The sequence below is a fragment of the Camellia sinensis genome, chromosome 12, assembly GCF_055761805.1.
Source record: "Camellia sinensis isolate YWXY chromosome 12, ASM5576180v1, whole genome shotgun sequence".
Lineage (NCBI taxonomy): Eukaryota > Viridiplantae > Streptophyta > Magnoliopsida > Ericales > Theaceae > Camellia > Camellia sinensis.
Window position 1 is genome coordinate 122253717 of NC_138972.1, and position 25262 is coordinate 122278978.

At 33.4% G+C, this 25262-nt stretch overlaps 3 pseudogenes across 1 annotated transcript; 1 reads left to right on the plus strand and 2 right to left on the minus strand.

Moving 5' to 3' along the window:
* LOC145789121 (mannosyl-oligosaccharide glucosidase GCS1-like) overlaps positions 1-25262 on the plus strand; it is a 377152-nt pseudogene that overhangs the window by 253310 nt on the left and 98580 nt on the right.
* The window catches only part of LOC114293746 (uncharacterized), a 67252-nt pseudogene that overhangs the window by 4464 nt on the left and 37526 nt on the right, over positions 1-25262 (minus strand).
* On the minus strand, positions 12037-14651 carry LOC145804750 (uncharacterized; annotated as a pseudogene). The gene is made up of 2 exons (XR_014347128.1): positions 12407-14651; positions 12037-12316 (listed from the first exon to the last, which is right to left on the minus strand). The product of XR_014347128.1 is annotated as an uncharacterized LOC145804750 (transcript).

Here is a 25262-nt window from a genome sequence, read left to right on the forward strand (position 1 = left end):
AACATAAACCAACCATATAACCAAACTAAATGTTGTGCTACACTTTATGAGATAATGGCATCAATAGCAGAAAATTACTAATGGTGGACAAAAGATGGCTACTTATTTGCTACAAATCTTTTATTGTAATTTCTGTCCTCCAAGCCTTTCGTATATTGCTTTGGAAGTAGCGGTGTTCTAGATTCAATATCAATTTCATTGAGTTTGGAATGGATGCATAAAGAAAATTAAGTTTATTGACAACACTTCGCATTGAATATTATAGGCAATCTTATACAAACTTAATTTAATAATTTACTTTATAATAAAATATTACATAACTTTAACTACAGAGAGAGACTCTAAGATAATTTAGAAAGATTAACTTCTTAATTTTTTTAACTTTATTAAAATCAGAACACTTCTTTACATTATATATGAAAAAGTTAAAAAAAAATTAAAAAATCAACTTTTTTTACGTCTTCCCCAAACATCACATACATTCCCAGGCAAGATTATACATGACAGAACCCAATAATATCTAACTAAAGAAGCAAAATTGAAACAAAGGCTTCTGGTAAATCCATCAAGGGCACAGCCCTAGACATCTGAGCAGTGCTTGCCCTACCGGCAAGGAGGTCTTCTTCTTCTTCATCTCCTGTGCTCTATTCGCACGCTTTTCGACGCCGACGCCGTTCGCTAGTTTTCCGGCGATCGGTTTCTTTAGGAATCGCTTTTGTTTTTGTGTTTTACGATTCTTTTCCTTCTCCTCGTCCCTTGAAGATGATGAGCAAGTGAAGACCTTGAATATCCACTTCTTCCTTCCAGACCTTGAAGACGAACTCATAGTTCTCTGTTCGCCATTGTTGAAGGAGTGAAGCTCGGCGTTTGGTAGAGGACCCATTGCTATAGACTCATCAGCCGAACTCATAGTTCTCTATTCGCCATTGTTGGAGGAGTGAAGCTCGACGTTTGGTAGAGGACCCATTGCTATAGACTCGTCAACCGAACGCATAGTTCTCTTGTCACACCCCAAACTCGCCCCTAAAAGTTTGGGCATGACCTATTCAGAAACGGACACTTACCGTATTGTACATAGCATATGGGGCCTGAACGGAAGCATCACATAATATAAAATAACATGAAATAAAAAGAAACTACATCCATTGAGCGACCACTATCATGTCAGGATCACAAACAGTGCATCAAATGGTAAATATTTACATACACTTATACAAACACCACCCTTTGTCTGGGTGTATAACAAAAACATTGGAAACATATGATAGACAATCAGCGTACAAGCTAAAAAACTTAGTAAAACTCCATAAAAATGGGCAGGCTACATCCAAATGTCTGGACTCACGAAGGTTGACAAGAGAGAGACGAGCATCGAGGGTTAAGGCTGACTTCCAGGTGGAGTGCCTACAGAAATAGACATAACATAAAGTGAGCCAAACTCAGTGAATAATAGTAATTTAATAATTCGATGATTAATTTGAATTACAATGCGTATATAATGCAAAATACATGTAGTTAATTTTATCCTGTAATTGTTTCCAGAACGGCCTTGGGCCCAGTCTTTAAACAGAATGGCTTTACGCCCTTGAACAGAGTGGCACTGAGCCCTTAAACAAAGTGGCATTAAACCCTTTAATAGAGTGGCATTAAGCCCTTTAACAGAATGGCATTAAGCCCTTTTCATGCATGTATAAACTCAAGAGGTGCCTCGCACGGATTCTAGAGGTGACTCGCACTGCAGCACTTTCTGCCATATTAACAGATCATACAGAATGACCATAGGCCCAGATGTCACAGATTGGCCATAGGCCTCACATATGTCACAGAACGGCCATAAGTCTCATAACTTTCGCAGAATGGCCATAGGCCTCATAACTTTCACAGAATGGCCATAGGCCTCATAACTTTCACAGAATGGCCATAGGGTTGTTTATGAGTGTTAAGTTATTTTCTTGTTTCATTTTACTTCGAACAAATTTACAGGCATCTTAAGGACGTCAAACACAGATTTTAAAAATATCCGAAGGACGAACACGTAAAACAGAGCAGGCGAAATTTCTCAGCTTAGGCCACACGTGCGGCAGTGGCTCCCGCATGTGCGGCAGAAAGGTCCCGTACGTGCTTTTTTTCCAGTGTTTTCCGTCAAATTTTCCCCTGTTTTCCGCATGTGCAGCTATAAGCCCAGCACGTGTGAGGCCCGCACGTGCAGCGATTCTGCCTGTTTGTGCAGTCCAAAATTCAAGCAACCCTCATCTTGGTGAACATATAATAAAGCTCAAAAACAAGTAAATTTAACAGAAGAATATGGCTCAATTACATGTAAATAAGGCTCACAAACACATATAAGATGAATTTGAAAGATCTTTACTTCCTTGACACTCATAAACATAATTCAATTCCATAATAGTTCTCATTTCCTCACACATCTATACCTTCATTTATACATGGCTCTTATAATTGAGTTCAAGCATGAAAATTATAGACATGGGGTGTAAATTTTCACAAGATAGGTCCACACAACTCTAAATCAATCCAACACAAGAAACGATAACCCACTTAATCACTTAACATATGATTGACCCATATGTAAACCCCAACTTCCATAATAACGAAATTCTTGCACAAATCAAGAAGGGAAGTCATTTAAAATGAAGTAACATACCTTGAAGTCAAATCTCCATAACCCTCTCCAAATTTCCCAACCTTCTTCTTGATAAACTTTTCTTCTTCCTCTCAAACCCTCTTCTTCTTTTGTTCTCACCCTTAGAAGATGTTTTGAATAGTGGCTCTAGATCAAATAGGTAAAGAGCATAGAGATATATGTATAGATATATATAAAATGTGGATAAGAACAAAATTTAATCAGTTTAATCATTCCAAATTGAAATTTTACAGAAAATCATATTATGACTTAAAAATCATGCCGGTCCCAACTGTAAAATCAATTTTAGATTATCAAGCCTCTAAGGCTCTCAATTTCTGATCCAAACACTGTAATTATGATAGATATTTTTCTTATCAAACAAATATGCATCCCTAATCGTAGGATTCAATTAATTAAACTTAATTTCACATAAAGTTCCACAATAAACATTTAAATTCACAGAATAGGGGACTAAAATTATACCAGAAACACATATGAGAGTCGGGTTATTACATCTCTGTTCACCATTGTTGGAGAAGTGGAGATCAACGTTTGGTAGAGGACCCATTGCTGTAGACTCGTCGGCCGAACTCATAGTTCTCTGTTCGCCATTGTTGCGGTTGGAAAAGAGCACTACTGTGAGTTCGATACCAGAAATGACAGAGGACGCCCACAACAACAATTGCCACATAGGCATGTCAGTGATGAGTGATAGAATGGAAACACAAATAAAAAACAAAATGTGAAAGGTTGAATACGTATTGAAGGTAGTGGAATTTTTCAGGGAGAGAGAGAGAGAAAGAGAGAGTTGGGGTGCGGGAATAATTAGACAGAACGCTCGTGAATGAGAAGAGAATTATGCACTGGGCTTCCAATAAATATTGAAGTTTAATTTTTCGATGTTTTCTTCTTCTTTGGAAATGTTGCTTCATTTCCCAAAATGTTGCTTCATTTATGGTTATATTATTTTGGTTTAATTTAAGAATTTTAAATTTTACTTATTTACCATTAAAATTTTATAGAAAGGGAATCTCAAATTTTAATTTTATATAAATTTTAGCTAGCAAAATATAAATAATTTTAATAATTTTTTTTTATCAGTGATGCTAGATTAGCTATGGATTAAAAAAGGAAAAATTACCTACAGCTCTCTTGAAATTTAATGAAATTATAGATTCTCCCCAAGGTTTTAAAAATTACATCTCGCCCCCCTAAAATTTTAATTTCATAACAAATGGATCATTTTATTAATAAATCATCAAGTTAATCAACATTTTTAATAATGTTAAAATTCATTTTAATTAATAATTCAGATAATTTTATTATTGTATAGGTGAATAGTTAGAAATTACACTTTTTCAATTAATTCTACTAAATAAAAAATTCTGACGGAGAGATATTTGTAATTTTTCAAATTGCGGGGGGTGATTCATAATTTAAGTAAATTTCAAGAGGTGTATTTGTAATTTGCCCATTAAAAAATGAATGAAAATCGTGTCAGTAAGATGCAAAAATGAGAAGAGTAACAATGGTGGACAGAAAAAATAGATAGAGGGGTGGAAATGGGTTGGGAAAAAAGGTTAGTCATGGACAATGATAAGGATTGGAGGTGATTTTTATTAGAAAAAAAGAAGTTAAATTGTACACTTTTTTATTAGTTATATTTAACTAACAAAAATAAATAGTTAAAAAAAGAAACCATTTTGATAGTATAAAAATAAATTTAAATAATTTATTAGAGCATATCCAATGTTTTATTCAATATTTTCATCAAATTTCATTTAAATTTGATTATAAAAAAAAGCTTGGTTTGATCTCGCGCGTTCCAATGGAGTGATTTGGGATTTGATCAAGCTATCGATCGATCGAGAGGACGACCGGAGATTCTTTGAAAAGTGGGTTAATAGTTGGTTCTCAATTTTTAAATTAATTTATGTTATATTACTTCTCATATTTTTTACATATTTAAAAAAATTTTGTAACGCCCTCAAAATAACAACATTAAACCCATCAGATAAGACATGCATTTACATATAAACTAACCACATTCTTTTATTCATCAAAGTTCCATTACATAAGTATTTCATGTTAACATCAAAACAAAATGCCCTACGGGCTTACAGCTTTCCAAGTTAACACTTGGTTACAACAAAAGAGTACTAACTCGTTTACACATTAAGCCCTTGGCTTGAAGTTACATGTAATACATCAAAAGTTAAGCGACAAAAGTATGTCCGCCTCTAGCCTCCCAGCTATGTCCTTGGAGGTGGCATGCTACCTGCACCTGAAAATGATATTCCCATATAGGGTGAGCCACAGCCCAGTAGAAATATACTAAACCAACCATGAACAATGACTAAAAGATTAGCAATTGATAGATGGCTAACACAGATACATTCACATAAATTACACATTTATGTCATACAACTTATGAGTCTAAGTTACCTTTCATTTTCCCTTTTTCAACAGATAAGCATGCTAGCTCTATCATCATTTCCACAGATATGTATAAAAACTATATCCCACATTCAGATAAGCATATAAGCTATATCCACATTCTCAACAGATATGTATAACAACAATATCTCACATTCACAGATAAGCATATAAGCTGTATCCACACTGTACCAAGATAAGCATATAAGCTCTATCTTCACTTCTCTAGACAAGCATATGAGCTGTATCTACGGAGTTCATCCCCTATCTTCTCCCAACACTATCCGGTTTAGAGGTACATCCCCTATCTTCCCCTAAACCGCGGAGTACATCCCCTATCTCCTCCTCTACACATAACGTATATAAACACATTGGTTCTATATACAATCACCCAATACATACAGTTAATGTATTCTATCAACCGTCAAGTTCCATGACATATTTCATTGATTAGTTTCAGTTTGCCTAATCATCATGCATTGTCTACAACAATCACGACTATCCTCCACCGATAGCCCAAAGCAGTTATTTCTAAACAGAAAATAAATGCATAATGGATATTCAATCAACATTTCATTTCCTCATTTCTCACAATTAATTATCCCAATTAATTAAACAATGTAATTAGGTCGTTATCCATAATTACCATTTCAACCCTTAGGTCCCATTTTCATCAATGATTCAAAATTTATTCCATTTCTCTATGCCAAACATGCATCTAGGTTTATTATGAATAAAACCCCAATTTTTGTAAAATTGCACAAAAGCCCCAAACTTTCACAAAATTACCAAGCCAAGCCCAACATCTCAAAATACCAAAATTTAAAGACAAAATCCATAGAGAGGAGTAGGGTATCCCTACCTCGAAGTTTAAGCCAAAAAGGAGATGAAGACTCGAAGATCAACTTGCTCCAAATCCAAACTTTTTTCAGATTAAAACAAAGCTCTCAGTGCCCTCTATCTTTTTAACAAAGACCCTAGGCTAGATTCACACTCTAGGGAGATCAATTCTTAGAGAGAATATAAGTGTAGAGAGAGAGAGTCTCGAATCTAGGTTTAATCAAAAAAAAGAAGATGAAAAAGTGATGTTCAAAACGCTACTGTCCGCTGATATAAAACACGCTCGCTCGAGCGAAGCCTTGGTCGCTCGAGCGACCAGACACAGAAACTCTCGCTCGAGCCAAGAAGTTCTTGATCGAGCGAAGAAAAACCCAGACCGCTCGAGCCAAGAAAAGCTCGCTCGAGCCAAGAAAGGCAACTCTCAGGTCCAGAACCAGACGCAACACTCGCTCGAGCGAAGCCACCCTGGCTCGACCCACCAGACACGAACCTCACTCTCGCTTGAGCGACAAACTCCTCGCTCGAGCGAAGGTCCAAAAATCTGGGCAGCAACACTAGGCTCCCAAACACAACCAACCTATAACAAACCTGCCCAACACATCCCATAACTCAATATACAAAGTAAAAAAGATGCAAACAAGATAATAAACAACTACCAACATCCACGGACACATGTCCGGATCACTGTTCAACAAGGGTAAACCCGGGATCGCTATAAATTTAAAATAAAAAAATTAACTTTTAACCATCTTTTTAAAACAACTTTACCTGTCTCGCGTTGCCTATGCTAATTGGATGTTTGTTGGGGTTTGCTTGATTTTGTTTTTGATTTATTTTCGTCTTTAAGTTATTTTCTTTTTTTTTTATTTTTTTTTATAAAAATTCATCCTTTTAAAGACATCAAAAAATTAAATAATTATTAAAAAAAACAATATAAATAAAATAATGATTTTTTTTTTTTGCGTATTTTGACTTTTAAAATTTTTTTATATAACTTTTCAAAAAAAAATATTTGAATTCGTTTACTTGAGGTGGATAGAATTTTTTTTTTTTTTTTTGACATACTTCTAAATAAAAAATTACTAAAGATAATATGATTTTTTTTTTGTGATTCCAAACACTTTACAAAGGGTTATTTTCAGAAAATGTTGCTTTATTTAGTTTTGGATGTTTTCTTCTAAATCAATTAGTTATTTTATTTATGATATGTTGTTTTGGTTTAATTTGGGAGTTTTCGAGTTTACTTATTTACCCGTGGGTGCGATTTTGCTTCATTTAGAACGCTCTATGAATGAGAAGAGAATTATGCACTGTGCTTCCAATAAATATTGGAATTTAATTTTTTTTAAATTAATTTTTTATTTTTTATGTATTCTTATTTGGAAAAAAAATTAAAATTTCCATTTCAGAAAATGTTGCTTCATTTAGTTTTGGATGTTTTCTTCTAAATCAATTAGTCCTTTTATTTATGATATGTTGTTTTGGTTTAATTTGGGAGTTTTAGAGTTTGCTTATTTACCAGTGGGTGCGATTTTGCTTCATTTAGAACAGTCTGTGAATGAGAAGAGAATTATGCACTGTGCTTCCAACAAATATTGGAATTTAATTTTTTTAAAATTATTTTTTTTTATGTATTCTTATTTGAAAAAAAAAATTTAATTTCCATTTCAGAAAATGTTGCTTCATTTAGTTTTGGATGTTTTCTTCTTCTTTGGAAATGTTGTTTCATTTCCCAAAATGTTGCTTCATTTATGGTTATGTTATTTTGGTTTAATTTCGGAATTTTGAAATTTACTTATTTACCATTGAAATTTTACAGAAAGGGAATCTCAAATTTTAATTTTATATAAATTTTAGCTAGCAAAATATAAATAATTTTTTTTTAATCAGTGATGCTAGATTAGCTATGGATTAAAAAAGGAAAAATTACCTGCACCTCTCTTGAGGTTTAATGAAATTATAGATTCTCCCCAAGGTTTTAAAAATTACATCCCACCCCCTAAAGTTTCTAATTTCATAACAAATAAATCATTTTATTAATAAATTATCAAGTTAATCAACATTTTTAATAATGTTAAAATTTTATTTCAATTAATAATTCGGATAATTTTATTATTGTATAGGTGAACAGTTAGAAATTATACTTTTTCAATTAATTCTGTTAAATAAAAAATTCTGACAGAGAAGTATTTGTAATTTTTTTATTTACAGGGGGCAATTCATAATTTAAGTAAATCTCAAAAGGTGTATTTATAATTTATCCATTAAAAAATGAATGAGAACGGCATCGGTAAGATGCAAAAATGAGAAGAGTAACAATGGTGGACAGAAAAAATAGATAGAGGGGTGGAAATGGGTTGGGAAAAAAGGTTAGTCATGGACAATGATAAGGATTGAAGGAGATTTTTATTAGAAAAAAAGAAGTTAAATTGTACATTTTTTTATTAGTTATATTTAACTAATAAAAATAAATAGTTAAAAAAAAGAAACTATTTTGATAGTATAAAAATAAATTTAAATAATTTATTAGAGCATATCCAATGTTTTATTGAAAATTTTCATCAAATTTCATTTAAATTTGATTAAAAAAAAAGCTTGATTTGATATCGCTCGTTCCAATAGAGTGATTTGGGATTTGATCAAACTATCAGTCGATCGGGAGGATGACCGGAGATTCTTTGAAAAGTGGGTTAATAGTTGGTTCTCAATTTTTAAATTAATTTAGGTTATATTACTTCTCATATTTTTAACATATTTAAAAAAAATTAAAAATTAAAAAATTAACTTTTAACCATCTTTTTAAAACAACTTTACATGTCTCGCGTTGCCTATGCTAATTGGATGTTTGTTGGGGTTTGCTTGATTTTGTTTTTGATTTATTTTCGTCTTTAAGTTATTTTCTTTTTATTTTTATTTTTTTTTATAAAAATTTAGCCTTTTAAAGACATCAAAAAATTAAATAATTATTAAAAAAACAATATAAATAAAATAATGATTTTTTTTTTTGCTTACTTTGACTTTTAAAATTTTTTTATATAACTTTTCAAAAAAAAAATAGAATTGATTTACTTGAGGTGAATAGAATTTTTATTTTTATTTTTTTGATATACTTGTAAATAAAAAATTACTAAAGATAATATGACTTTTTTATGTGATTCCAAACACTTTATAAAGGGTTATTTTCAGAAAATGTTACTTCATTTAGTTTTAGATGTTTTCTTCTAGATCAATTAGTCCTTTTATTTATGATATGTTGTTTTGGTTTAATTTAGGAGTTTTAGAGTTTACTTATTTACTCTTGGGTGTGATTTTGGTTTTGATTTTTTCTTGATATTGTGGTGAGTTGGTTATGGTATGGTGTTATTTTTAATTTTTTGTGGGGGATTGTGTGGAGTGATTTAGGGGAAGAAGTGAGGAAGTTGGAAGCATGGAGGAAGGAAAAGAGAGAAACAAAAAGGGGTTCATGGGTTAGTGTAATTTCAATAATAAATTTTAAGTTTTATTTAAATTTATTTTTCTTTTGTATTGTAGTCTATACTTTTTTTTTTAATTGAAGAAAATCACTGAGCGAGAAAAACATTTAGAATGAGATAGGAAAAATTCTAGAATAGGCCAGTGTCTTCTTGATTCTTTAAGTTTGTATTTGTTTTTTTTTTTTTTTTATTTGGGGAGAGAGGTTTTGGTTGGGGGAGCCTTATGATTCTTCTTAGTGAAAACAAAAAAAAATGATTTTGTTTCTATATCTTCTGTATAACTTTGTTGAGTTACTATTGTTAAATATAAAAGTAGTGATTTCTCCAATGTTTTATACTTAATTAATCAAATTTTGTGTTGCAATTGCATCCGGACAGAATGGGGTAGCCGTCAATCACTATGTGATATTGGTTATATAATAATCCAAACCAATTACGCAAAGAAAATTTTTATGAGTGAGATATATTGACTTACTTTGTTAAGTAATTGGAAAAAAAATATAACCGACCCACTTAGTATGTGTTGCATCAAATATATTGAAAAATGATATCATCATCTTTTATGTTGAAATTTATATTTTACCCATATTATCGTGATTATAAATCATCAGTAATAATATTGAACACCTTAGGTATAACTAAGGGTCACAAATATCATAATTGTAACATAAAATAAGGTGATAGAACTTTCCATAATTCAAACAAGCCTAAGCTTTAATTTGTAAATCCGATTCACATCATGAAATGTGAATGAAGTCCATAAACATATGAGCAAAGTGATTTACAAACAAAAAATATATATATAATTTTGTATCAAAATAATATAACAATGATAATCTTAAAAATATGGTTGACTGTGATAGAATCCAAAACTACTACATTGTTCTAGATCAAAATTTTATATAAAGTCTCTCATGCGCTCCATGAACAACCAGAGAAATCACAACTTCTAGAAGGAATATACATTAATCATGTTGACTTGTGGTGGTTTTGTTCTTGTTTTTTTCTTTTCTTTTTTGAAATTGTAGATTTGCATCAACTGTCTCCTTTTTTTTGTTTGTTGGTATTACCCTGGCTTGATCCTGATGATGACGATGTTGATTTTGGCCATAAATACATTAAAAAAAATATGTTGCTAAAAAGTGACTTGGTCACAAGATGATAATCATAATAATGCACTTTTTAATCTTCATTAATTTCAAAAAAAAAAAAATCATTAATTTTAAAACATTTTTTACATTTTCAAAAGACCATTTACTTTAATTTTTTCACTTTTAACCTTGTGATAATTTTAAAAAATTAAGTACAAAAAAGTGATATCACTTTTTTTTTAGCCTTTTATATTTGTAGATTACATAACTTGTTTTCATTAATTGCATAATAATTACCTCCAAATAAAGATATCAATCATAACTATACAGGTAAAAAGTGGTAAGATAATGACTTCAAAAAAAACTTGACTAAAACATAGTCTCCATCTGGAGGTAAGTTGACTTTTTTAACTGTTTTAACCTGAACTAAAAAACTTGATCTGAAGACTTTTTGAATTTTTGACTTTTTGAACTTTTTTTTGTGAAAGAAGAATGTAATGATTATGGATTAGATGTGATGTTTTGTTTGTTGTGACAAAAATAGCATGTTTTGTCTTTTATGGCTAAAATAGCCACAAAAGCCCTTGCCAAATGGAACCATAGTCAAATCAACATGATACACATAATTTAGGTTTCAATCCAACATCTAACATAATAAATCAAGCCACTAGGTCTAGAAAAATCGACTCTCATCTACATGTTGGTCTTAACCCCTTGTACTGTTTGGGCTGTTTCTTCTTGTGTGATTGTTGAATTTGTATTTTATTGTATGCTTTGTGAAATGACTAAGATTTGTGGCAAGTCCACTAGAAAGCCTCGTGAACATTACATGAGGCATATACTAGAATGCTTATGCTTGGTATATATATGTTATTATAAACATTGTTCTCAATGTCATCAACCACCTTATTTCTTCTCTTTCCAAAATTTCCATAAAATGATAGTAAAACCAAGTATTCCAAGGTATGCCTCTCCATTCTGAGCTTTTATCTGATGGCTTTTCAAGATACTCCTAAGTTTCCTAGGGTCGAGACACTCCCAAAGGAGCTTTTCAAGATACTCCTAGTCGAGACACTCCCAAAGGTGAAGCGATAAATCTCCCTATGAACATTACACATCTAGGACATAATATCACTTTAATTGACACCTGTTTGAAGGAACCTTTTAATATTTTCAAGAAACTTCTAAGCTTCCATATCAAACTCCAATTAACAAGCTGATCCCCAATGTCCGCAATAATATCACAAGTTGGCGATCAGCTTGTTAATTGGAGTTTGATATGAAAGCTTAGAAGTTTCCTAGAAAGATTAAAGGGTTCCTTCAAACAGGTGTCAATTAAAGTGATATTATGTCCTAGATGTGTAATGTTCATAGGGAAGATTTATCGCTTCATGAAACGGACAATGTTTTCTAATATGTACATTCTCTACCCACGCAGAACACTTAAAATTTCATTGATAAAACTCAAAAATTCAGTGTTCACACCCAGACATGGCATACCCATGCAAAACTTGTCATATGAGCCTTCCCAATTATGCTGGGAAAATCAAAATTTTGGAAGAAAATAAACTTGGCAATTCATATCTTATGCACACTAATCAAGGTCAAAATATACCACTCACCAAAAATGTAAAAAGAAAATGTAGAATCATAATTAATGAATGGGAAACAATTTCTAATCCCACTTTATTCATGTTTTTCATTCCTATATAGGCGCTAAGGAGATATCTTCATACTTTCAAGACAAAAAATTACCCACAAAAGATGTTAAGTATTCTTCAGGCATCTTCAGAATGCTACAAAAAAGTCACCTTCCTCTGCTCCTTCTCACCCTACAAAGCTTCAAGTGCGGTAACATTAAAGACAATATTTAAAATTAGGATAACAAAAGAATATCAGAAGATTACAATAATCATCAGTACCTCTGACACTGAGTGCGTCAAGATGAGAATCGCCTCCTATATATCCATTAATGACTCTAACTGCAAAAAACTATTCGATATATGATCTGTATAGGATAACTGACACGGACGATCAAACCAGGGGGGAAACTGCTCTCCAGAGTATAATGTAGCTGAAGCTATTACTATCTCAAAAGTACTGAATTTAAACAACCAGACAATCTTCTCAAATTGCATTTTCACCTTTGCTGCATTATCAGAGTCGAACACAATAAGCTAAACCACGTTTTTCTTGTTTCTGAAGTTTTCCTTCAGCAATGCAAACTTCTTCTTGCACTGATTCACATTCTTCCCAGGAATTGCAGCTGCGACTCGTTCCCAACGTTGACTAGTTTCCTTTGGGAATGTTTTTAGAGCTTGCACAAGAGCCCTTTCCTGGACAGCAGACCACACATCTTGATCCGAACTCAAAGAAGCCCCATCGTCGCCAATCACATCATCTAATTTTTTTGGGTTCGAGCCTTGGCTGGAAGACTCCTTTGCATTAGCCGTCTTAGCATCATTGCCATCAAGCCCGTTACTGGTAGACACCCCTTCGGTTTCCTTTCTAGTTGTAAGGGGTGCCGCAATGGACTGTGCTGGCTTTCTCTTTTCAAGGAATGAGTCAAAAGCTTTTGCATTGTCGGGCTTCTGGAGAAGAACAGTTTTGGTTGCCTTTAGAATATCTTCAACAGACCTTCCAGTACCTATGTACTCCGAAATAACATCCCACCTCCGAGATGTTCCTTTGGGATATTTCTGCACCCCTTTTCTCAACATCTCAATCCCTTCTCTGCCCCAAGGCTTCTCCTTTTTCTCGCTGCCGCTTAATATAACACTTCCATTAACCGCAACAGAGCCGTTTTCTTTTGGGGTCTTATCTTGTTTCTGATCCTCCTTCAAGTTATGGTTACACCCAAGTGCCTCTTTAAGGAGTTTTGCTTTCTCTAGCCCTTCTTTTGCCTCTATTTTTTCACACAAATTCCTCAACTGCTCAATTTCAAGTGACAAGCAAAGACTTTCCACATCATCCTTGGTAACATCAAGCAAATGCTGGGACAAAACAGGCCCTGATAGTGTACGAAAACGGGTACGCTCCTTGCGCAATAGCTTCTTCTCTTTTTCTCTCGTCTTCTTCTGATGTAAAGCAGCTTCAGCAGCACGTCTTTCCTCTTCCTCCTTCTGGCATCTCTGCTCTTCGGCAATCCTGATTGCCTCTTCCTCCTGCAACTTCTTTGCCAGATACTTGGCCTCCTTTTTCCTCTGCTTCTCGGCCTTTTCCTCCTCCCTTCTTTTCTGGATTCTAGGGTCTCTTTTATAGGCATTGTCAACAAGAGCACGTATCCGTGCATAATCCTCCTTTCTAGCCTTCTCTGTAAGCTTTGCATTCTGCCTTTCCATCCACCTCTTATGGTCACGAGATTCAGCTTGCTCAAGATCAAATTCATCTTCATTTGGGAACTCTCTCCAGCTTTTGAAGCTGTACCAAAAATTATAAAAACTATCCACTTCTTTTAATGCAGTACTCTCATCACCTAAAGAAGGTATAGGTTGGTTAACTGACCACCGCCCATTCCTCATAAAAACAGGACCAAATACCTTGAAGAAATCCCTTGGGGCACAATCCGTAGTGATTTCATCATCGAACTCATCTGTGGAATCATAAATTCTTCTCCTCGCAGGGTCAATTAACATCTCATATGCTTCTTGAATGGCCTTGAAGTGGTTCTCTATTTCATCCTTCTTTGCTTGTTTTGCAGTTTCAGTTTCCTCAGCAAGAAGAAGAGCAGCCTGTTTGTCAGGATGGTGTTTTAAAGCAGTCTCACGGTAGCTCTTTCTTATCTGCTCCTCAGTAGCAAGGTACCTTAAATGGCTCAAGCCCAGCAATGCATAGTGATCCTGTTGCTTACCCTCAGCACCGGATTTTTTTTTACCTTGAGTGCTATATGACTCTGATGATGGCATCATGGCACATATTCCTGTTCCTTATCATTGGACACATTCTGCTCACCACCATCTGCATCTTCTTCCTCAAAAAAACCACTGAGCCTAAGAGCAGCAGTGTGAAAAGAATGCCCAGCAGGTTCAAATTTACAAGCCTTGATTGGAAGACAATTTGAGGATACATTGATTGGCTCTTCATCTACAATCTCTTGTGAGTAGGAAATAAGCTGAACACTTGTCTTGGGAGCCATAATCTTTAGAAGTGAGGAAACCCACAATAAAAAGGGAAGTAAAAGCCGGAAATATGTCAATATCTAACAAGAGCTGCACTTCCGATTTGGGCACCCTTCAGAGTCTACCTGCAAAATGTCCAACAGCATTTTTAAAGCAAACATCAATCACTACAGCTCATATAATAAAAGTTAAAACCTACAAAGAAATGATACTAAGCTTAGGGAGTAAGTAGTTAACAACAACTCCACAAAGCGCCTGTGAGCATAAACCTTATATACTGAAAAATGGTATGCCAAACAATTCACCTTACAGAGCTGAGCAAATTATTGGAATTCTGGAAAGCTAGATGGATTGTATGGATAAATAAACAGGAGAATCAGGGAAGATATGCCAAATATTACCAAGTCTCACACACATTACACTTGCTTTAAATACCAACAGAACCCATAAACTACTGCACACACTGAGTTGTATTAACCAAACATTCTGAACAAGTTGCTCTAATAAGCCTCAATATACACTGGCATGAGAATTTAAAACTCCTTCACCAGGCAACAATTAGAGTATGGAATCTGACAATTTTCCTGATGTTCTAACCATAAACCAAATGTAAAAACATCTTAACAAAAACAGGAAACAGTAACATTGTGGCATATCAGGTTCAATGACAATCAATCATACTAAAAATGTTCAAGTAGGAATGTCGCAAAACTGGAAATAGTAACACTCTTGCATATCTGGTTCAATAACAACAATAATACTAATAGTGGTTCAAGAAGGAATGTCATACGGAAACCCTAAACCCTCTCCCTCTAACAATAACAAAAATGATAAGAACAGAAATCTGATTGCTTATACACCACAGCCTTCTCTCTCTCCCTTAGAAGGTAAACCCAAATGAAAGCACTAAAACTGAAACCATACAAATATACATAAATGTGCCACTGGTTTTCCATACATAATGCCTAAACGAAGCCCCGTTACAAAGAAGGAATGAGATAACATTACCATCAATCAACCTGTTCTTTAGAGAGCCCTTTTTCTTATTGACTATTATTCAAGGGTATATGAATGGATGCTCAATAAACTTTGGTTTTTTTTTTTTTTTTTTTTTTTTTTTTTTCTTAGATACTGTTGTTGTTTGTCACTATTAAAATCAAACACAAACAACAGACAACAATAGTGCAAGTCAGGATTTTGTAATTTCTATAGTCAATACTTTTTTTCATAAGTTAAAGATAATGTATTTTTTCAACATCAGGATTTAAGGAAATTCTTTCCCTTCTATTGAAACCCTTCCCCTTTATGTGTTAAATATACAGACAGCCCAGTTGTTTCAGTAGCTCTTGTCATCAAGGTTAGGTTATGCTTCTCAAACCACTTCAACTTGCCATTTCAATCTTCAACAGTGTATGCAATTGTGACTAGATGGTAACCACTGTCATACAAAAAGGACTGTTGGGGCATTTGATCTGCTAAACAAAACCTTTCATATGGTCATCTTGATCTTGTTTTTGCTGTTTCCGAAACCCATTATTGTTCAGTCAACCACATGGGGTCAGACAAACCATGCATGTTTCTACTTCTTGTACTTGAAAGTTGAAACTATGCAACTGAGAATACCTTATGGTATTCAACTAGGTCTCCTTCTCATTAATTTACTAATAAGTATCATCCACCATCTCTGTGGCCATCTCTCTCCCTTAACACAAACTATGTTCTAGTATGCACTCCGTCTAGTCATAAACAATAAACGTCTCCAACTTTAGCAACGTAAATCATAATCTAACTACCAAGCAGGTATTGAAGGATCCAACCATGTTCAACAACAATCCTTTTTCATTCTTCAGCCAAATTCACACTCATTTGATACGATTGGAACTCACTAATAAAGATGACCCAATATAAGACTTTTTATATATAAAAAATTAAAAGATCAATTTTTTAACATCATACCAAAACACCACAGTCCCACAAGGATAGAACCTAATAATATCTTCATATTGAAAGAATCAAAATCATCAATTAAATTACAACCTAGAGGACAGATTTCAAAGTTCTGATAAAGCTAAGCTCAAAAAAAAAAAAAAAAAAAAATTCTGGTAAATCTATCAAGGGCACAGCCCTAGACATCCGAGCAGTACTTGCCCTACCGGCAAGGAGGTCTTCTTCTTCGTCTCCTGTGCTCTATTCGCACGCTTTCCGACGCCGTTCGCTAGTTTTCCGGCGATCGGTTTTTTGCTTCGCTTTTGCTTTTGCGTTTTGCTATTCTTTTCCTTCTTCTCGTCCCTCGAAGATGATGAGCAAGTGAAGACCTTGAATATCCACTTCTTCCTTCCAGATGATGAAGACCTCGAAGCAGAGCCTGACTCGATCGCCGGAGGCCTCGAAGCATCGATCGCCGGAGGCCTCGAAGCAGGGCCTGACTCGATCGCCGGAGTATCCAACTCCACAATGCGATCAGGATGATGGTGATGAAAGGCCTCTTCGTGTTCTTGGCATCGGAGCTGTGCTTGTAGTGGTGACATCGGCCGGATCTCACTGTTCAAAAACAGCTCGTCGGCCGGAGTCATATAGCTCGGTGTGAAGCCAGAAGCAAATTGAAACTCGAACGACCCGGACTGATCATCGTCGGTGTCGCCATTGTTGGAAGACTGAAGCTCGACGTTGGGTTCGCCATCGTTGCGGTTGCGGTTGCGGTTGCGGTTTGAAAAGTGCACTACTGTGAGTTCGATACCAGATATGACAGAGGACGCCCACAACAACAATATGCCAGTGATGAGCGATAGAATGAAAACAGAAATAAAAAACAAAATGTTAAAGGTTGAATACATATTGAAGGTAGTGGGATTTTTGCGTGAGAGAGAGAGAGAGTTGGGGTGCGCGGGAATAATTAGACAGAACGCTTGCGAAAGAGAATGATGCACTGGGCTTCAATAAATATTAAAATTTAAGTTTTGGATGTTTTCTTCTTGTTCGGAAATGTTGCTTCATTTCCCAAAATGTTGGTTCATTTATGGTTATATTATATTGGTTTAATTTAAGAATTCTGAAGTTTACTTGTTTACCATTAAAATTTTATAGAAAGGGAATCTCAAAGTTTAATTTTATATAAATTTTAGCTAGCAAAATATAAATAATTTAGATAATTTTAATAAAAAAAAAATTTATCAGTGATGCTAGATTAGCTATGGATTAAAAAAGGAAAAATTACCTACACCTCTCTTGAGGTTTAATGAAATTATAGATTCTCCTCAAGGTTTTAAAAATTACATCCCGCCTCCTAAAGTTTCTAATTTCTTAACAAATAGATCATTTTATTAATAAATCATCAAGTTAATTAACATTTTTAATAATGTTAAAATTTTATTTCAATTAATAATTCAGATAATTTTATTATTGTATTGGTGAACAGTTAGGAATTGCACTTTTTCAATTAATTCTGTTAAATAAAAAATTCTGACGGAGAGATATTTGTAATTTTTCAAATTACAGGGGCAATTCATAATTTAAGTAAATCTCAAGAGGTGTATTTATAATTTACCCATTAAAAAATGAATGAGAACGGTGTCAGTAAGATGCAAAAATGAGAAGAGTATGGGTGTAATTTTGGCCCGTGACCCGCGGGCGGTCCGAAGCCCGTCCGCAACCCGATGTGGGCCTAGTCCGTTAAGGCCCGAGCCCAAGCCCAGCCTGAGGCCTTGGGCCTGGACCATTATTTTGAAGCCCGGCCTGCTTGGCCCCGCCCATTGGTCCCGCTCAAGGCCCACCCAAAAGCCCGGCCTGAGGCCCTGCCCGCCCGGGCCACCCGATACCCAATGTTATTTTTAATGAAAAATAATAAAATTTTGGTACAAAAAATAAAAAAAAAATTAAAAACTGTTTAGGCCCGCCCAAAGCCCGAATATTCATGGGCCTGGTCTTGGGCCTGGGCTTAGTTTTCTGGCCTGTGTCCCGGCTCGACCCGATTTTTTTTTAGGGAGCCCGTAAGACCCAACATGAGTCCAGTCCGGCCCGGCCCGAGCTCGGATGGACTGGGCCAAAATTACATCCCAAGAGAAGAGTAATAACAATGGTGAATAGAAAAAATAGATAGAGGGATAGAAATGAGTTGGGAAAAAAGGTTAATCATGGACAATGATACGGATTTGAGGTGATTTTTATTTGAAAAAAAGAAGTTAAATTGTACATTTTTTTATTAGTTATATTTAACTAATAAAAATAAATAGTTAAAAAAAGAAATCATTTTGATAGTATAAAAATAAATTTAAATAATTTATTAGAGCATATCCAATGTTTTATTCAAAATTTTCATCAAATTTCACTTAAATTTGATTAAAAAAAAAAAGCTTGATTTGATATCGCGCATTCCAATGGAGTGATTTGGGATTTGATCAAACTATCAATTGATCGGGACGACGACTGAAGATTCTTTGAAAAATGGGTTAATAGTTGGTTCTCAATTTTTAAATTAATTTAGGTTATATTACTTATCATATTTTTTACATATTTAAAAAAAATTAAAAATTAAAAAATTAACTTTTAACCATCTTTTTAAAACAATTTTACCTATCTCACGTTGCCTATGCTAATTGGATGTTTGTTGGGGTTTGCTTGATTTTGTTTTTGATTTATTTTAATCTTTAAGTTATTTTCTTTTTAATTTTTTTTATTATAAAAAATCAGCCTTTTAAAGACATCAAAAAATTAAATAATTATTAAAAAAAACAATATAAATAAAATAATGATTTTTTTTTTTTGCTTATTTTGACTTTTAATTTTTTTTATATAACTTTTCAAAAAAAAAAAATTTGAATTCGTTTACTTGAGTGAATAGAATTTTTTTTTTTTTTTTTTTGACATACTTCTATATTTTACTAACATTTTACCTTCTTTTTTTTTTTCTTCTTTTATTTATATTTCTATCAAAATTCATGAATCACACATCCATCAAAATTCATGAATCATACATCTTCCTGTCATTCTTCATTTTCTTTCCTCTCAAACCTTAGATATGAAATAATTTTCTTACTCTTATAATAATGACAAGAAAACCTTATCCATCGAATTTGGATTCGTCCAAATTTGTGCATGACAATCGTTCGACCGGTCATCCGGTAAGATGTCAATCATCGGGCAGATGCCAATTGGCACACCGATAGACGATGATAACGATCGTGGTTGATAAGGATGACAACAGTAGTTGATAAAAGTGACCCTGATTGTCTGACTTATTAATTCGGACAATTCAGGCGAGCTCAAATTCGATTGATCAATCATTTTTCTAATAATTATTAGGATTTAGCTTCTCTTCAATTAGGTTTCCCAATTGGAACATCCTATTAGGCCTCTATGGACCCACTACGGAACACGTATCAATAATCTAGACCACTCAGTATATGGGCCTCATCAAGTATTTAATTTTTTTAAAAAATCATGTTGATCAGATAACCATAACCACTTGATTAGATCACAGTTATTAGTTACCATTAACACAAATTTAATATGATCAAATAGTTATCGATATCAAATCAACGCGATCTTTTTGTAGGGATGAATTAGTTGACAAGTCCCACACATTAAACTGATCAAATTATCAATGTGAATTTCCGTAGTAGGCCTGTTATTTGTAGATTAAGCTAATGTTTGTTAGCAATTGGACCATTCAAACTCAAATCATAAATCTCATGAATCAAATTGTACGAAAGGGTTTGGGGATGTCGCCGAAAAATTCGAAGGTGGCCAAAATTTACAAATGTTTGCCGAAAAATTTGAATGTTTGGAAACTTTGAATATTCTAGGAATGACGAGAGGCTTAAATTCTTCAATGGTTACAATTAGAAACACAATAGTAAAGAGATGATGGAGATAAGAGATTCGGTGAAGAATAAGACAAAGTAGTTAGAGAGAGAATAATGGCAAGGTTTTCCTATGGATCTCCCACTTTCACTCTCAAGATAGATAATGGAGAAGGGAAACTAATTCTCTCCAAAAAATTGTCTCTCCAAAATCCATTCCATTGTAAAGCCACAAGCGTGTACTATTTATAGGTACCTCATGATGTACGATGGAGTCTATGTGCAAGGCACATGGGAAATATTCTCTCTAGCTATTTTATCCGAAGAAGTGATCTCTTTGAGGATGAGAAAAATCCCAAAGAGGAGATCAACCCCTCAACGAATCCTTGTTCTTAGCCATATCTAACCAATGATCATCAATCATCCCAAAGAGTCAGGGGTGATCCCAAAGGACGCCCTCCGCAAATATTGTCGAGTCTCAGGGACCCCTTAAATCGTGTCACCTTGATTCGGGTATAGACTAGTTTAACCGAAGAGTGAATTTATCTTCACACATTGTTCTCGGGATCAAGTTCTTTGTTCAAACTCCATCATTCCATGGTTCTGGTGCGTCGATCCCGTAAAGCTCCGAACCCATAGGTGTTCTGGGACTCATTAACAAAGCGAGTTTTGTATTTGAATCCGTTCAAAGCCAAGCACTTCGGATCTTTGGGTTTGTGGATCCGAATCTTTTCGAGTCCAAGCTCAAATAGGCCTCTAGATTCATGATTTTGAGCCATTTCAAGACTAAACAAATACCTCAAATGATGGATCTTCTCTGAGGGTTTTATCTTCTCTAAAAGCAACAGTTCACCTTATCGGATGATCGTATGACCTAGGTCTCTTTGGATGAGCTTGTTGGGCTCTCTTCAGAGATATAAACATGATGGGTCTTTCTCGACTCAATTTGCTGACTTTCTTGCAGGCTTGTTCAATATAATTCACTTTAGCCTACTTGGCGATAATTTCTCTAGGTCCACTAATTTTGGGTTTTCCGATTAGACTCCGATTAGGCCTAATTAATTTAATAGGCTCAAGTTAACCTCTCTTACACAAATTGAAAAAATTACAAAAATAGATACCAAAAATGATACATATTTTAAGAACTAGTAATGTGCTTAATCCAAAATTTCTTGTTAACCTATTGGATCAAGCTGAATGGATGGACTAAAGACAAACTTCTATTATTTTTAAACTCAATCTCTCTTTTGCAGTATTTAAACTTTAAGAAAAAAATTATAAATTAAAAATCATACGATGCTTATTGAGTTAGTTATATTTTGTCACTCAATTACGTAATTGGTATTAGATTATAATATAAATAACGTTATGTCTTAATTTTTTTTTATTAGTATCTCCAGATTGTGGCTCGTTTGGGAATTAGAAATTATTTGAAAAATAAGTGTATTTATTTGGATCATATTTATTTATATATTTTTTTTTATTTTAGAAAAAGTCAAAAAATACACTAAATAAGAAAATCCCAAACAATCACTTTATTTGACTTTTTCATTTTTTTTACAAAAACACATGTGGAAAAACAAAAAGAGTAATGTGATGGATGTTTTGATTTTTTAATAATTTTACCCAAAAAATCACATGCCAAACAGTCTCTAAGAGAGATTATTTGGTTTTAAAATAATACTTTACATCATTCTTCATAGTAATGATACTTATTATGTCATGTCTCAAAATTAAATACAAAAAATTTAGGAGAAATTACAAAAAAATAAAATAAAATGATCATTGTGACAAAATAAATTATGAATTTTTAATTTTTATTAATTTAAATTTTAATATTTTGATTTGTTTTTAATTTAAACAATTTATTTATTTTCGTCAAATAAAATTGACTAAAAAATAATATTTTTGTCATTAAATTTAATAATAGTATTTTAATCATTTTATGTACATCGATATAGTTTAATGACTAAACAAATATTTTTCTATCAATTTTACTAAATAAAAATAGATAAACAATTTAAAATTTCAATTTCAATTTCAATTGACAAAATTAAAAATTAAAAAATTATTTTATTACAAAAATATTTTTCTTTTAATTTTCCCAAAATATATATATTTTCTGTTGCATTGCATGTAATTTGTTTTGTGGCTGGGCTTATCATTGATTGGGAAATGTTTAATTCTACCCCCAATAATATATTTGATATATATTAACTTTTGATTTATTATACATTTAACAATGGAGGGTTCAATTTTTTTGCCACATCTACAATGAATTTATGAGTATAAGGCCTCTTTTGAGAATGATAAAAGAAGTCAGCTTATTAACTTATTTAGGTCATATATTATTATTATTATTATTATTTTTTGCACATTATTTTATAATAAGTCAAAAAATAAAAAATAAAAATTCACTTTTCAAAATAGGCCTAGGAAAAAAGTTAATTTATTAACTTATTGATGTTAGATAATGTCTCAATGGGACCACATAATTAAATGTGGTGTTATCATTTATAAGAAGCCTACAATTTAAGTGATTCAATTTAGTTAATAGGCTTAAGGGTATATATGTGTTATGGACCTAATGTGTAGATACTAATTGTATAATTTCTATTTCTATGAGGGGCAGAAATAGAAATTAAAACATATTGGTTAAAGTTGGTTTTCATTACCTTTCAGTTTTAAAACCAATAATAATAATGGTTAATTTATTAGTTTTTATTACCTTTCAGTTATGAAACTAATAATGGTTAATTTATTGGTTTTTATTACCTTTCAGTTATGAAACCAATAATGGTTAATTTATTGGTTTTCATTACCTTTCAGTTATGAAAACCAATTACAACCTTTAAAAGGTTATGGTCCCTATTCCTTCCCAAGAGTGAAAAAACAAGAATACTGTTTTGTTTTCTAAATCCTCTCAAGGAGAAACATAAGGCACATAAGGGAAAGGATTAGAAGGCAATAACATAGTCAATATCAAAGGTTTTATTGACAATCAGACGCTTCCGTTTAACCGTTCATCGATGGATTCAGGTATGTTGTTTTAGTCTTGTTTTCTTGATGATATACATGGTAAATGATCCGAAACATGAAGTTCTGAAATTTATGTTAACAAGTGGTATCAGAGCGGTTATATCATGTGTATTATCAGAATAGATATGCTTTTATTCATCCTATTTAGTTTCTTGGAATCAGATTCTATTTTTTGTATTTCTGTTTTTCCCTCTGCTGCAAATTCTGTTTTGTTTTCTGGAAATGGAACATAATTCGGATGGGCGGTTCATTTTTCAAATGGTGAACATCATGTATTTATATATATATATATATATATGTATATAATTGGGATGGATTCAGATTATATAACATATACGGGGTAACAAATTTAGAAATCTTTAAATTTAATGTAATTTCATACAACGTCTACGGAAATTTAATTTTCTAATGTTCTAAATATAAATCAATTCAAACAAGATGTCACAAAAGTGATCTCTCTTGTCTAGATTGTTTTATATGGAATGTTTTGAAATTCATGTCTGTGTATCTCATGCGGGTATTTATCGGTCCAAAGACATGATTAAGACGGCAGAATTACACACACATTTTGTGGTGATAAACATGTGCCAATTGTCAAGGAAACCTAATGTGAATAATAAATCCATCAAAAGATAGATTTGTTATTTGACATAACTTATTGTCAATGTTTGATCATTACAACAAGAATACCACTTACAGTTAATATCACTACCCAAAGGTTTGGTATTAATGTTGTGCTAGGTATCTTGAGATGTTGTTATTAAATTAATTTATTTAGAGATTATCTGTTTGGTAACTTAATGTGAGCATAATTGTTTAAAAGGTTATCCTGTTGAGGCGAGGCCTTATAAACCTCATGAACGAAAATTAGACTCTAAAACCATTAGCAACTACTTTATTGGCTATGCCGAACGATTACGGGGTTACAAGTTTTATGATCCCACAAATAGGTCAATATTTGAGACGGGAATTGCAACATTTTTTGAGGATGTTGAGTTTGGGGGGAGAAATCCAGTTAGAGACATTGTCTTTGAGGAGGAAGCAGGAGTAATCCCACTTCCTACTACTACTTTTGACCAATCACAGGTTCCTATACCTGTCATTGCTCGAGAAGTAATTTCGAATCCTCAACCAGACAATGTTGTTCAAGATAATATAGTTCAAACCCCCATTCAAGATGAGGTAATTGTTCCTTTGTATTAGGAATCGAAATACTCCGAGATCGTTCTCGGGGTATTCTAGGATTATCACAAAGGAGCTATATCGAAAAAAATACTCATTAGATTTGGCATGCAAAATTGTAAATCAGTTGAAACCCCGGTTGCTAAGGGAGACAAGTTTAGTCTCAGCCAATGCCCGAAGAACAGTCTTGAAATTCAAGAAATGCAGAAGATTCCTTATGCCTCGGCTGTAGGGAGTCTAATGTATGCTCAAGTATGTACGCGTCCGGATATTGCGTTTATAATTGGCATGTTAGGCAGATATTTAAGTAATCCTGGCATGGATCATTGGAAAGCAGTCAAGCGTGTTATGCGATATTTACAGAGAACAAAGGAATATATGCTCACATACAGGAGATCGGATAAGTTAGAGGTCATTGGATATTCCGACTCCGATTTTGCTGGATGCCAAGACAGTAGGAAATCTACATCAGGCTATATTTATCTGTTAGCTGGCGGAGCAATTTCTTGGAGGTCTGCAAAGCAGACGCTCATAGCTTCATCCACCATGGCTGCAGAGTTTGTAACATGTTATGAGGCATCAAACCAAGGGATATGGCTGCGGAATTTTGTCACTGGGTTGCGTATTTTGGAAGGCACTGA